This window comes from Lycorma delicatula, chromosome 1 (genome assembly GCF_047948215.1).
Source record: "Lycorma delicatula isolate Av1 chromosome 1, ASM4794821v1, whole genome shotgun sequence".
Taxonomy (NCBI): Eukaryota; Metazoa; Arthropoda; class Insecta; order Hemiptera; family Fulgoridae; genus Lycorma; species Lycorma delicatula.
In genome coordinates this window covers 389,258,591-389,272,995 of record NC_134455.1, presented here as the reverse complement: position 1 = coordinate 389,272,995, position 14,405 = coordinate 389,258,591, and the positions used below count along the sequence as shown (strand labels likewise).

The following is a 14,405-nucleotide window of genomic DNA, read 5'->3' as shown; positions in this document are numbered from 1 at the left end:
CATTACAAATAACTCTTTTATAATTTCACTATTGTATAACTTAAACCACTAAAAAAGTAAATAAATTTATTGATAAATTAGATTACTAACTTTTTCCACGAGATCCAAATTTGGTTCTATAAGTGCTCTTTGATAAATATAACGTAAAGCTTCTTGTAAAATATTATAATCCCATAACATTCCCATATCAATTTTGCCCCTGTTATCCCAATGCCATTTTATTGTCAATTCATATTATTTGTGTCTAAATTGTTAATAATATAAGGAAGAACATTTCCTTAAACCACAAGGCTGTGCCACACCTGGAATGCTCAGGATCTAGCAACTTAGAAATTGAAGGGTGTAAAGTACAGTAAAATTCCAGATTAATAAAAAAATTCCTATTTATCTTTAAAATTAAAAACATTGGATACAGTTACACTGATGTATGTGTGCTGCTGAATTTATTAGTGGCTTTATTAATGAGCATGCAGTTGATTCTCTCAATAATTTACTAAAATAACCAAAAAATAGTTTAGCAAAGTATCTTTTTATGAGAAATACACACTCTTACAATTTATTGTTACTTACAATAATATCAAATGAAATAGAATGTTGTTACACTACTATGTACTGAATAATTGATTTTATACAATTTTATGTATAAAATCTTTTAATTCCTAAGAGTGCTGTGTAAATTAAAATGAAAAAATAAATATATATTATCAGAATCAAAATATAATTATGAAATTACCTGATCATATCTTTAGTTGCAGGTATATTGAGTAATGCAGCTAGTAAACCCATAAAACTATTGCAAGCAGCAGCTAATTCATCCTGGTCAGCTAAAAGATCCCATAAACATTTAACAATAACTGGTATTTCATGAGGTAATTTAGAGACTAGCGTTGACGCCACTGGAATTAAAGAAGATGCAGCAACTGCACCCACATCATCTACTTCATCACTCAAACCAGTTAGAGCCGATGGAAATGCTATCGGCAACAGTGTTTCCATGAGATCCTAAAAAAATAAATACTTAAACATTTTTCTCTAAGTACAACAAAGTATGAATTATGCATGAATAGTATTATAACTTTTTAGTTTTTTAATTATACATTAAGTTTTTCAAATTTTATCTACTCTTTTATGGAACATACAAAACTAGGATTATGCTTTGTAGATAATACTATTCATAAGTATTTTAAGAAAAAAATAACAATAGCAATGTTCTGGCACTCTGTAACATCTTGTTATAGAATGTATGTTATATTTTCTGAAAACAACTAATCTATTTCTCTATAAATAAATGTTCCACTGTTACAGTATGAGAAATGGAGCCATAGCGAGAATTAATAAATAAGTTTTACTTTCATTTTTGTTAAAGCAGACCAATAATAAAGCAATCACCAATTTGTATTAAATATAGTCCTATCAAGTACAGGCTTACAGAAAAAATATTCTGTACAAGTATCAAGCCTCTACTGTATGTTTTATGAGTATACGATGGAATGATTATAATTATTTTAAATTACTTTACGTACTTAAAAATAGCACAATTCCCTGAAACATAAGTAAATGGTAAAAAAAGGCCAGCAATTTTAGCTTCCAAGCATTTCATCTTTGGCAAACTATTACTTTGGATGAATTTTATTAATAAATCCCCTTAGTTTAAATAACTTATGGATTAGCTTCGGCATGCTTTCAATTAATTTTATTATGTATGCTTATGTATGCTCCTATCGCCCACTGATTTTCTTATAAAGAATGTTAACTGATGATGACTTTACATAATCAGAAGCTTGTTTTTTAATGAGACCACAAATTTTGATGGTTTAAGATCGTCAGATCACAGGCAACAAATGATATCAACAAAATGAAGGTAAAAAAAAATTAACTTCAAACAAAAATACAATTTTTTTTTAATAATTCTTAACATTGTAATTCGATAACGTAGCAAAAGCAGTGATAATTTAAAATTACCTCTACTAAAATTTTCGATATAAGTATATCTTTTAATTTCTACTTCAGAGCACAAAGCTTACAGAAAGAAGTTAATCTAATAAAGCAAAACTTTATTAAAAAATAAAGTTAAAAAAAGTGTTGAAGAGATCTTAATAGAAAACAGCAAAACATTACATTTTAAGTGTTAAAAACATACAACCAATGAAATATACTAAAAAACAATTTTTTACTGAATAAAATTAAGGGAAAACAACTCTATAACTTTTATAGAACAAAAAGATATAATGTAAAAAAAAAGGTATTTATAGTTAAGCACAAGCTTAAGTAAAATAAAAGAGAAACGGAAATGGTAGATCGTAACATTACAGGTGGGGAGGATCTAGGTGGGGTGGAATGAAGGGTCCCGTCTTGAAAATCATGATTTATTTACGGATATTCATTATTTAAATATTTAAAAATTTACATGAAAAGTAAAATGAGACTGAATATGCATCTTTAATCGTTAATATAAAATGAGTTTTACTAAAACGTTTTTAATAAAATGTTTAAAAAAAAAGTTTATTTTATTTATATTATAAATAATAAACATCTTTAAATCATAATAATTTATACTATAACAGACCTGCAAAAAATAAATTTTATCGGTCACTTAATTACTTAGTGAAGATGATGTAATGCATTGTTTCCCACAGGTAGGATGTGTTTCACACATCTACTTGTTGCTTTACAATGTCACATTCTTTCAATAAATATGATAAAAAGCTTCTAAGGTATAACTACTTAGTTCCTTTCTCTTTCTGAGTAATGATGATTATGGCTAGACTGTGATGATGGAAAAATGGTGATGACTGTAGGGCTGAACATCATTTAGATTTCAGTGACTTGATGTACTGATATGCAACAGTGTGTTCAGCTGTGAAAAGCCACCAGGCTTCATTCTGTACTATCCTTAGCAAGCCTAGAGTAGGTGTTCATTATTCTTGATAATTTCTGTAAAGTTTTTGGGAGTAACTTTGGTCTGGAAAGATCTACAACCATTATGGTTATGGCATCTAACATATTATTATATAATACACAGTAAATTTTTTCATTTATTTAATTTTTTAAATATGAACAAATTTTATATTTAAAAGCACTTAAATTACAGTGGCAATAATTTTTTTTTAATATTAACATCCTGCAACTATTGCATTAAGAAAAATATTAAAATCAAATTGTTTTTAAATCCAAAATGCAGTTTAGCAATGTAATAGAAATATGAGTCATGAATACTAACAGATTAATAAATCTGTTGAATTATTAATCTGTTTGTACAAACAATTGTATGACACTTTGTATAAACAATTCTCTTTCAAAGAACAGTTTGTTTTTGTTTGGCAGAAACAGAAACGCCCACCTTCGTTGGAAATATAAATTAGGGTCTAACATCGAAGTATTATATGGAACAATATGACAATGTTATCCAATGTCTTGTTGTTTCTTAAGACTGTGCTCTGCATTCAAATATTTAATGTTTTAATGTGTTTAAGATTTTTACTATTTTGCTTGTAATATTGTGCTTTTTGATTTTATTTTTTATATTTCTGTTATTTATTTAATATATCTGTGATATTTACTGTTTGTTATTACATAACTAGTTTGTATATTATAGAAATGTAGCTTCTAGGTGCTAATAATGAATCTTTGTTGTGTGCCCCAAAAAAAAAATCTATAGATGGCCTTGACTTTAACGTAATTTAAGTAAGTCTGTTGAGACTCGCCTGTCGCTCTTTACAGAATTTCCATAGGAATTCATTTCCAACAGGACTCAATGATTTAGCACCTGAATTGTAGAGCACCTGATTTAGAGAATTGCATTAATGTTCCCATACTGAGAACACAAAGACTAAATTTTGTAAATCCAAATTCTATAAATCTACTTTGGAACTTGTGTGATGCAGTTCATAGTTCTATCTCCTAAAAAAAAAACAAAAAACAATGATTCCTTATTTACCAAATGATGAGTTCAGGAACTAAATTGGTATCTAATATAAGAATTTCTCTATTGTATAAGTTCAATAATAGCTAATGCCAAGATTGTGCATAACTTCATACATCTTCAGAACTGTTAAGTCGTTTCATATGAAGTATTGTGGCTTTTGTGGGAGACCATTAACAGAAGTTTTGGTTATTAAGTGTTGATAAATGAAAATGTGCTTCTCACTTGTCAAGGTGTTAGGTGTCAGTTTTTGGTTTTCACTAATCAACTGTAAAAAAATTCCACGGAAATTTGCAGTTTTTGTAGTTTTGTTCCCAAAATGTATTAATATCTTGAATTTTATAGGGACAGAATAAGTCCTTATGTAAAATATGCCAAATTTTATTAACCAGCTCAGCTAGAGTACAGCATAGGCATAAAAACTACAGGTTTCTGACTAGCACTGCATACATTTTATGGAAACATTACATGACTCCATACATTTTATTAAAAATGTTATAAAATTTTCACTTAAATACCAGAGTGATTCATGATCAATGCCCAGAAAAAATTACTGAAGATTAATTAATGAAAATTTGGATATATGTTCTTCTTATGGTGTAAGTGCAAACTAAGAAAGGATTTTTTGAAATTTAGAGTTTAAAGGGTTAGAATGGAGTAATAATGAAATTTACTCTTTTTTTGGTAACAAATGAAGTTATCAACCTGATTCTTGGAGTAAGAGAAATTTCTTAGTTTGGCTGAAGAAAGGTAAAACAAATGTTGAATAATGTTTGCAAATTTTCCCCATTTCCAAGTATTATATTTACTTGATTTGAGCTTGCAAATACTCTTCAGATAAATATCTAAAAAACCATTTTTGGGTATTGAATTTTAATTTTTTATGAATTAAAAAATAAATTGTTTTTTTTTTTTTAGATTTTTGTCATTTTATGCTACCACCATTAATCAATCATGAGATTTGGTAACATTGTGATGGTACTTTATGTTTGCAATTCTGATTATGTATTTCATGAGCAAAGCTGCAATGGGAAATCTAAAAACCAATTAGTGGTTCTTGTACAGATCAAACTGTAGCTCTGAAGAAATTACAATACAGTTGATATTTTTTTATAAACTGAAGAGGCTTTAATTTTTATTTATCATTAACATTCTCACAAGCATGAGTTTAATGAACACTGGGGGTGTTCCATTCCAGATGGGAAGGGTGTTTGGACTTGGCTGGCTAAACACCCCTGAGCGTCACGGGAAATGCCAACAACCATATAGTACAGGTGAAGCCGCAACTGGGTTGCTAGTTATAAACATAAAATTATTTTACATCAAACTGAAAAAAAAAATTGTAACTGCAAACATATTTTAATACACTTCCATACCTGTCGTACAGCAAGTAGATATTTAAGTCCAAGAAGTCCACCATGTCTTGCTTCCCATTCTGTATGTTTTAGTAATTGCATTAATACATTTAGCACTTTTTCTACACCATCTCTACTCATCAGATGTACAACTGAACCTGTTAAGTGCACACATACATGAAAGTAAAAAAACTGGATTTTTAAATTAGATATCTAGGAGATGTAATTTAATTCATAAATTGGTGGAAAATCTTTTTTTATTGCATCATCTGATCTTTTGGAATTTATTCTATTCAGTTTTCTCTTTACAACTTCACACACTTACACAATCATCTGTTTGATTTAAATTTTACTAGAAAGCAGTTTTTCAAAAGCCTCAAATGTTTATTATTAGTATGAAATTTTAGTAATTGAGCAAAAATCACCTCCTTTTCAAAGCTTTCTTTAGCTGTAGAAAAAGGGGAAATTTCATGACATTAAGGCCAACTTTAAAGGAGGAATTGGCAAATTTTTTGAGGAGTTTTTGAGAAGGTTTTGTATCTTCATATTATTAATAGACTGAATTTTAGAAAGTTGTTGAAGGATAAACAATGTGGTTTTCGCCCAGGCAGGGGCATGAAAGATACTATTATCAACATTGTTTCTTCCAGTGACTATGTCTCAGGTATCTTTTTGAACATATCAGGGGCTTTTAATAATTAGTGGTGACCCTCTTTCCTATTTCAGCTGCAGAAACATGATTGTATGCAGAATAAGCTGAATGTGTTATATAGTTATTTTAGCAATCAGGACGTTATCTCATAAGTAGGAAAAACACTATCTAAAGGTTGTCTGCAGGGTGGTGTTTTAGGACCTCTGCTCTGGGTTGTTGAATTCAATTCTTTGATGCGGTTGAGCCTACCAAGTGGATGCAATATCATTGCATATGTGGATGATGGGCTTTCGCTGGTTAAAGGAGATTTGAGGTACGAGATTGAATTTAGGGAAGCCCAGGCTTGCAAGATACTCCTGTTATGGAGTTTGCAACATAAGATGCAGTTTAGTCCAGAGAAAATAACGATGATGTTGCTGAAGGGCAGGCTAACTGTTATACAACGATCTCTTGTATCAGTTGCATGAGATCGAATTAGGTATGTCCTGCTGCTGAAGTATTTAGATGTTATCCTTGATGAGAATTTTCTATTCAAGGAGCACTTTCAATGTGCTGCCAAAAAAGTTTGTTCTGCTTTCTTCAGTGTTCGGAGAGCATTCATCCCGATCGGGAGCTTATTTTAGAACCATTCGTGTTCTATATAAGAGTGTATGCAAAGCTATAATGCTGTATGCACTTGTTTGGGATCATTGAATGAGCTACAAATGTTATAGGAATATTTTGTTGACAGCCCAGTGTTCTTTTATTGCTATCTGTGATTGGTACCTACAAGACTGTTTCTCGAGAGACAGTCCTTGTTATTTCTATTGATATCGTTGCAACTGAGCACCAATTATGTTATGATGGCAAGAAGGTAGGACAACTTACCCTGGGCGCATAAAAGAAATAGACGACCAAGGTTTCCATTTATGGTAGGTCAGGTGGACTGAATTGTCCAATGACCATTACATGTATGGTATTTTTCCTGATGTGAAAAGTATGCAGATAGTTAGGTGAATTTCCTCCAATCAGCATTTTACAGTTTCTTTCTAAACATGGTGCTTTTCGAGATAGGTAGGCCAGATCTGGTTTGATTGATTCAGGCTTGTGTCCGGAGTGAAATGTCACTGATGATGTGCACCATGACTTATACGTCTGCCCCAGGTATAAAGCTGAACATACCAAAGGAGCTAGAGAGCTTGCGAGGATCAATTCTGGTTTTGATCTGCAAGAACACTGGAAAACCAAAATTGATGGAATATAATTGCTGGCTTCCTTAGATTCTTAGCCCTGAGGAGGATGGCTAAGAAGGTATGATGCTATTATAAATGAATAGATAGAATAGCAACCTGGGAGGCTGGCTGCCTGAGAACTTACTTTGTCAATGCAGGTGTTTTGGCATCAAGCCCCAGTTAGCTGAGATATTCACTGTTAGGATGAGAATAGATTTGCAGAGTACTCTGTGATGGAACTGCGATATGGGAGGGTGTAGGCATTAATCTCGCTCCCAAAAGTGTACCAGAGCAGAGATAGGCTATGTTTTATTAGATCATTAAATTTGTGAATCTGTTTCTTGATTTTTAAGTAAATCAAGAGAACTTAAGAGTAATTGTAGGACAAAATTATTGTTGTTTCCATCAATACTTGTTTTGTTGATATGGGGATAATATTTTTGGTGTTAGACTCAATCAAGTCTCAAGGGTGCACTCTAATTGAAGTTAGATATAGGAAACATTATAGTGTGAAACATTTGGTGTTAGAGGAAAGTGCAGGGATCAGACTTCTGTGAATTGGTTAATTTGATAGTTGAGGGTTATAAGTTATGGTAGCTGGTTGAGGTTGCAAGAGGCTATATGAAGGCAGTAGTAAGTTGTGTAAAAACAACGATTGAAATGTTTGCCAAGACATTTGCATCAGTGGTATCATGACAGAGGCCAAAATGATGACTGTGTTATCAGGTTTAGGTCTAAAAGATGACCTCCAGAAAATCCCATCAGGGCTAGGAATGGAGAGGGTGATGTGGCGACTGGGATCAACACAAGTCTTCCCCTTTGGGGGTCAATTGCTAAAAATCTATTTAGGAAGAAAAAAGAGAAGACAAATAATATTATAAATATTATACAAGAATTGTTCCTCAATTAAAAATTTCCTTTAAGTAAATTAAATAAGAAGTCGTGCCTCAGATTTTGGATTCCCTGAAATAAGCCAAAGTTTGGTTTTTTATTCTATAATATGACAAACAAAATTTTTATTACCACAAGTTTAGTAATAAAATACAGTATGTAGAAAGTGGCATCTGATCATCTGAAGCAAGAGACTATTGCATGCATGATTTTAATTACAAAAAAAAAATGCAAGAAGAAAAACCATACAACTAACAGCACAATTCTTTAGCCAGCAAATGAGTATAAGTTGGCTTCACAAATATTAAATCTATTTAATTCTGTTTCATTATTTAATTTTTAAATGGCTTGTAACCAGTGTAACTTATAGGCCATTGAATATGAGTTTCATCAAAATGAAAATAAATAAATTTAAAAAAAAGTTAGTGAAATCGATAATCAAATTTATTAATTTAATATAAAATATGCGTATCATTTCTTTTGATTTTTTCAGTGCTTTTGAACAATATCGCTAAATAATTATCAGAAACTAAATTTATATTTGCTTACAACATTTACATTACCTATTAATGGTTATTGATTATTACACTTATCTTCAAATGTATTTTAATTATAAAATATTTTTATGACAATTTTTAATAATTTTATTCAATCTTTCATAAAAATAATTTTTTATGCATGTTTTCTATTTTAATCACAGCTTTCAATATTTCACTTTGTGGGTTTGAAACTATTTTGGTTTTTGGGCAGAAAATGGCATCAACTGTCTGCCATTATGTATCAATATCATGTATTGATATATGTATTATGTATCATGTATCAATTGTTATATACTAAGAGTTTTAATGTAATTAAAACAAATTGTTTGATAACTATTTCATGCAAATTGTGATGCTGATTGGTACCAATTAACAACTGTAGTATAGATTATTTTCCTTTTAACACATTTGGTTACAGATAATAGATAGATAAAGATTTATTAAAGCTTATTTTAAACTTCCCAACTGAGTTTTATTTACTGACCTAAAACTTGAGAGCACGTTTCTCTGACTGGAGCAACAACTTGGTCAGAAACAAAATCACCAAACCTATCCAATGCAAGAACACAAACTAATCTTAGAGATACATCTTCTAACCATAGCTGATGCAACTCCTCCATCTAAAAAATTAGTGATGCATTAATAAACTGACAATATTTTTAACCAGAACTAAAATCATAAAAAAAATTATTTGATAAATAACTGATGATAATGATATCAAATTTTTAAAGATGTGAACAGTGTTTGGCATAATTCTTACATTTATTTCAAGAAAGATTATCAAAAAAGACTAATTCCAAGAAAGAAGGGCTATGCTTAAAGGTAGTAAAATAAATGTATAAATATAAGATGTCAAAAAATGGCACACAAATTAAAATTTAAAACTAAATCTGCATTTTTATTGATAAAACAGTTATCATCAATCAGGTATTTTACCTCTTACCAGTTTTTAATGAGATAACTCATCATTAACTACCCTGATAAAAATTGTCCTTGACAAAATAATTCATCATCCACTTTTTTGCTGAAAAGTGTCTCTGAAGAAATATTTTATCATTATGAATTGAGCCATTTTATTCTGTTTTTTGACGAGTTACTGCAATGTGTGTGGGTCTAGTTCCATTTTTACGCTAATTTAACAGTGACGTGCTAGTAGCATATTGGCTCTCTATTCTATGTCTTGTTTCATAACAAGCTGTTATTGAACAGTTGTCATCATGCATTTGTTTTCGTTGTTTTGATCATTCCTTAAGTTACATATGTGTTAGTTTTATTATTTCTTTGTGTAATTTATTGTTTCTATAATTTTATTATTATTTTTGTGTAATTTTCAGTCATATTTTTATCTCTAACCGTTTGTGTCTGTGGATGTGACATATGTAAATATGAAATAACAGAGTTACTGACTGTGTGAGTAAACAATCTTGAATTTTTTATATGATTAAATGATCTTTGTGTTACTACTTGAATTAATTACTAATGTTTTACAATGCTATTGAAATGACAATAAGGTATTGTTAAGTGATGTTTATTAGTAAAAAATGGCCTATTCATCACATGTAAATGATAATGATATAAATGAACTTTTAAATATTATTTTTTACATTGCATGAGTAAAAGTAAATAAACAGGTCCTTAAATTAGTTTTTTTTTTGTCATATTTCATTGCATAAATAAAAAATGTGTAAAAAACATGGGCAAAATAACAAAGATTTAGTGAAAACAAAAGGGTATAATAATATGATTTTCTGTTAAAATAAAGAACCATTAAGGGGTTAATGGATAACTGTGAAATTGAAACAAAAATTAGTCAGTAGACATAAGCAGTATTATTTAGATAAAATAGTAGAGATGTCCAATATTTCCAATAAAGCTTCAGAATATTCAGGCACACCTTACAAAATTACTTTATCTTTAATTATAAAAATCAAATCTCATTAATAAAAAAAAATATTGTTCTGTTTCTGTAATTTATTAAAGAAAACAAATGATGGAGTTTTACCTGTATTCTGGAGGTCTGTAGAACTAAAATCCATTAACTTACTACAAGTGGTAAAATAAAACTTAAGCATTATCCTTGTTTACTATTACTATTGTTTATTTTGTTTATTGTTTTGTTGGCTATCTGTCAAATATTTTTAATTTTTTTTTTTAATATTTAGTATTTTTGTGAATCAAACTTAATTTACAAAGTGATATTTCTGACAATGAAAGTAATATTTTTACTGAAGAAATAAAATATAGTGTAATAATTTATGCATTTACAAAAACATCCAAGAACATAAAAATTGGACATTCAATATGGTAAATAATTTTTTATATAAAATTAATAATAATTTTATGAAAATAAGTAAAAATAAGTAATATTTGTTTGAGCTTTCTAACAATATCAAAAATCATGTAAATGATTAAGTAATCATTTGTTTGATATTAGCCCCCCAATACATTTGAATGAATACATACTTCACACTTATGGACATACTTACTACATTTATTAATTATAAATGTTTATTTATCTTCTTAACTTATCATTTGAAAATATTTCATTATTTATAATTTTTGTCTCATTTTTCTACAATAATTTTACTTGTAACTTGCTTGTATTTATTTTAATAAAAAAATAATTTAAATTCTTATTATCTCCAGTCAGAAAGGTTTAGGTGACAATCTAAATGACACAAAAATCCTAAATAATAAAAAAAATTACATAGATATAAAATTCAACCTGCTGGGCTGGTCTAGTGGTTAGCTTGTTTCTAATCTAGATGAGGTGTTGTCTTATACAGATTCAAGCCGAGGATTCCTGAGACATGTGGTTGATTGAACCCCAACCACTACACCAGTATACATTGTCTAGTATTCAAATCCATATAAAAGCAACTAACTTTTACTAGGATTTGAACCTTGGAACCTCCAACTTGGAAAATAAGCTGTTAAACAATTGATTTGCGATGACAAGTTAACCACTAGATCAGCTCGATGGGCTTGAAATCTTATTAAAGCCTGAATCAGTTGATATATGCATATATGATAATTTTTCATCAGGTGAAGGAACAGAAATAGTAAGGTATTCACATTTTGTGAAGAGTAAACTCTTCTATTCAGAGTTTTAAAACTTGTATGCATTTTAAATTTATAAAACAAGGTACTGGAAAAGATATTGACAACCACTAAATTGAAAAATATAACTTATGTATAACTATAATTTAGAATGTGTACTAAATTAAACTTTGTATTAACAATACTAGAAAGATTAACATAAGTATATAAAAACTTCTCATATAACTTATAAGATATATTATTAATTATGAATAAATTCTTAAAAGGCAAAGTTATAACATAAGTCAGGTGTAATTTTTATAGATTCACGAAGTTAATAAATTGGTTATTCACATATTTTAGATATTCAAAAGTTCTTGTAAATAATTTTTTTTTAAAGGGGTCAGGAAACATTTTTATCTTGCATAATAAAATGTTCACAGAAATTTCATCCTCATTTCCTTTTAATTAGCCTTTTTCATTTTAAAGGTTTTTTTTGAAAGTAATTTGTGTGCCAGATGTGTAAATATGAAACTGGAATTTACCCATAGATGGCCCTAGCTGTCAATGTAGTTACCGTCAAACCGCATCATTGGCGCTATTTTCTTTCTTTGACACCTGACAAAGATTTTCAACTCACAACAATACTAGTTTCATACAACAGCATAGTTTTAATTAGTGTTGAACATGTCGAGTTTTGTACCTACAGCATTGATTTTCTGTTATCATTTAAAGAAAACTGCTGCAGAATTGCATCGAATGCTTGTTGAAGCTTACAGTGAGCAGGTTCTTAGTAAATCACAATGCTGTGAGTAGTTTAAAAAAAAAATTAAAAAGTGGCGATTTTGACGTAAGAAATAAAGAAAGTGAAAGACCACCAAAAAGGTTTGAAAACAGCGAATTGCAAGCATTGTTGGATGAGGATGACACTCAAACATAACAACTCACAGATCAATTAAATGTAACACGAGAAGCCATCTCCATATGTTTAAAAGCCATGGGAAAGATTCAGAAAATGGGATAATGGGTTCCACATGAACTGAATGAAATACGGCCAAAAAAATGAAAAACCACTTGCAAAATGCTGCTTGTCAGGTACAAAAGAAACTCATTTCTCCATCGATTTGTGACCGGTAATGAAAAGTGGATATATTTTGATAATCGTAAGTGTAAAAGATCATGGATAACTCCAGGCAAACCATCAACATTGATTTCAAGGCCAAATTGCTCTATGTTTGGTGGTACAATGCTCTGTGTTTGGTAGTATCAAAAGGGTGTGATCTATTATGAACTACTAAAACCTGGTGAAACTGTTAATACTGAACAATACTGACAACAAATCAATTTGAATCAAGCATTGCATGAATAACGACCAGAATATCAAAAAAGGCAACATGAAGTGATTTTGTTTCATGATAATGCACCATCACTCACAGCAAAACTGATCAAGGAAATGATTGAAGGATTCAGTTGGGAAATATTTTTGCATGCAGCTTACTCAACAGACTTGGCTCTGTCTGACTAATATTTATTTGCATCGATGGGACATGCACTTGTTGAGCAGTGCTTAACTTCTTATGAAAATGGCTCGATGACTGGTTTGCCTCAAAAGAGCAACAATTATTTTAGCGTAGCATTCATAAACTGTCAAGAGAAATGGACAAAATGTATAGCTAGTGATGGACAATATTTCAAATAAAATATTGTTATCATTTTCATACAATAAACGTGTATTTTCTATACAAAAATTCCGGTATCATATTTACACATCTAGTACAAGAGTCTATTCTTCATTCTGAATTTATAGATTTTAGTTAAAAGAATAAAAATGCACAGTTGCATATAATTTTCCGAGCCATGTCACTTTGCTAATAGTTTTGTTTAATCTGAGATTCTTATGCAATATAATAAAATAAAAAATACTCGACCTGCAGAATCAATATCAAAATCGTATTCTTTGCCTTCTGATCCCATAAGGTATGCACTATTTGATATTACATTCATTATATTAAATGTAGAAAACCGCAGTCGACCAGCATGCCACAATCCTTCTTTTTCTGAAAAGAAGAAACAAAACAATCTTTAATTAAACAAGCTGTATTTTTCCATTTTAATTGTTCTTAACAAAATAAGTTTCATATTACAAGGTTTATTCATGGACATCTGAAACAACAATAGACAACTCTTTACACAATCTAAGATGATAAAAAACAGCTGCACATTACGAATCTAAGTAAATATGATAGTGTGTTTTCAGCTGAAAGTAATTAATAATTACTTTTCCCTAGTTAGGCATGGAATTTGTCACACACTATAAATTTCTTAAATTCAAACTTATGTGATAAATTAATCATCTATAAGAAGAGAAAAATGCTTTAATCTTTAGCCTAAATCTTATAATAAATGTCAGAATGATTCCATAAATTCTACAGTTCACTAGAACAACCTAAAATATAAAATGGATTAGTTAATAAAAAAATTCAATTTTAGTATTTTCTTTTAATTCTCTATTATTCCTAAACTGAAGTGCACCTTTCTTGGGCAAGTGCCTTAGAAGTTGGGTTTGATGCCCTGGTTCCATTTATGGTATCATGCTGGTATGTTCTGGTAACTGGTATGACAACCAAATCGTTATTCAAGTTAGTAGAGTATTGAATGTATTTACAAACATGATCATTGGTATATTTCCTAACTGGAGATTGCATGAAAACTCAAACTAATAACTGAGTTATCTAATTCTTTAAGCCTGAGCTTCTATTCCTAATTTGTATATATGCATTAACTGAAAAAATTTGA

At 29.7% G+C, this 14,405-nt stretch overlaps 1 pseudogene; it reads right to left on the bottom strand.

The window, feature by feature from the left end:
- Positions 1 to 14,405, bottom strand: part of LOC142317991 (TATA-binding protein-associated factor 172-like) — a 128,507-nt pseudogene that overhangs the window by 42,184 nt on the left and 71,918 nt on the right.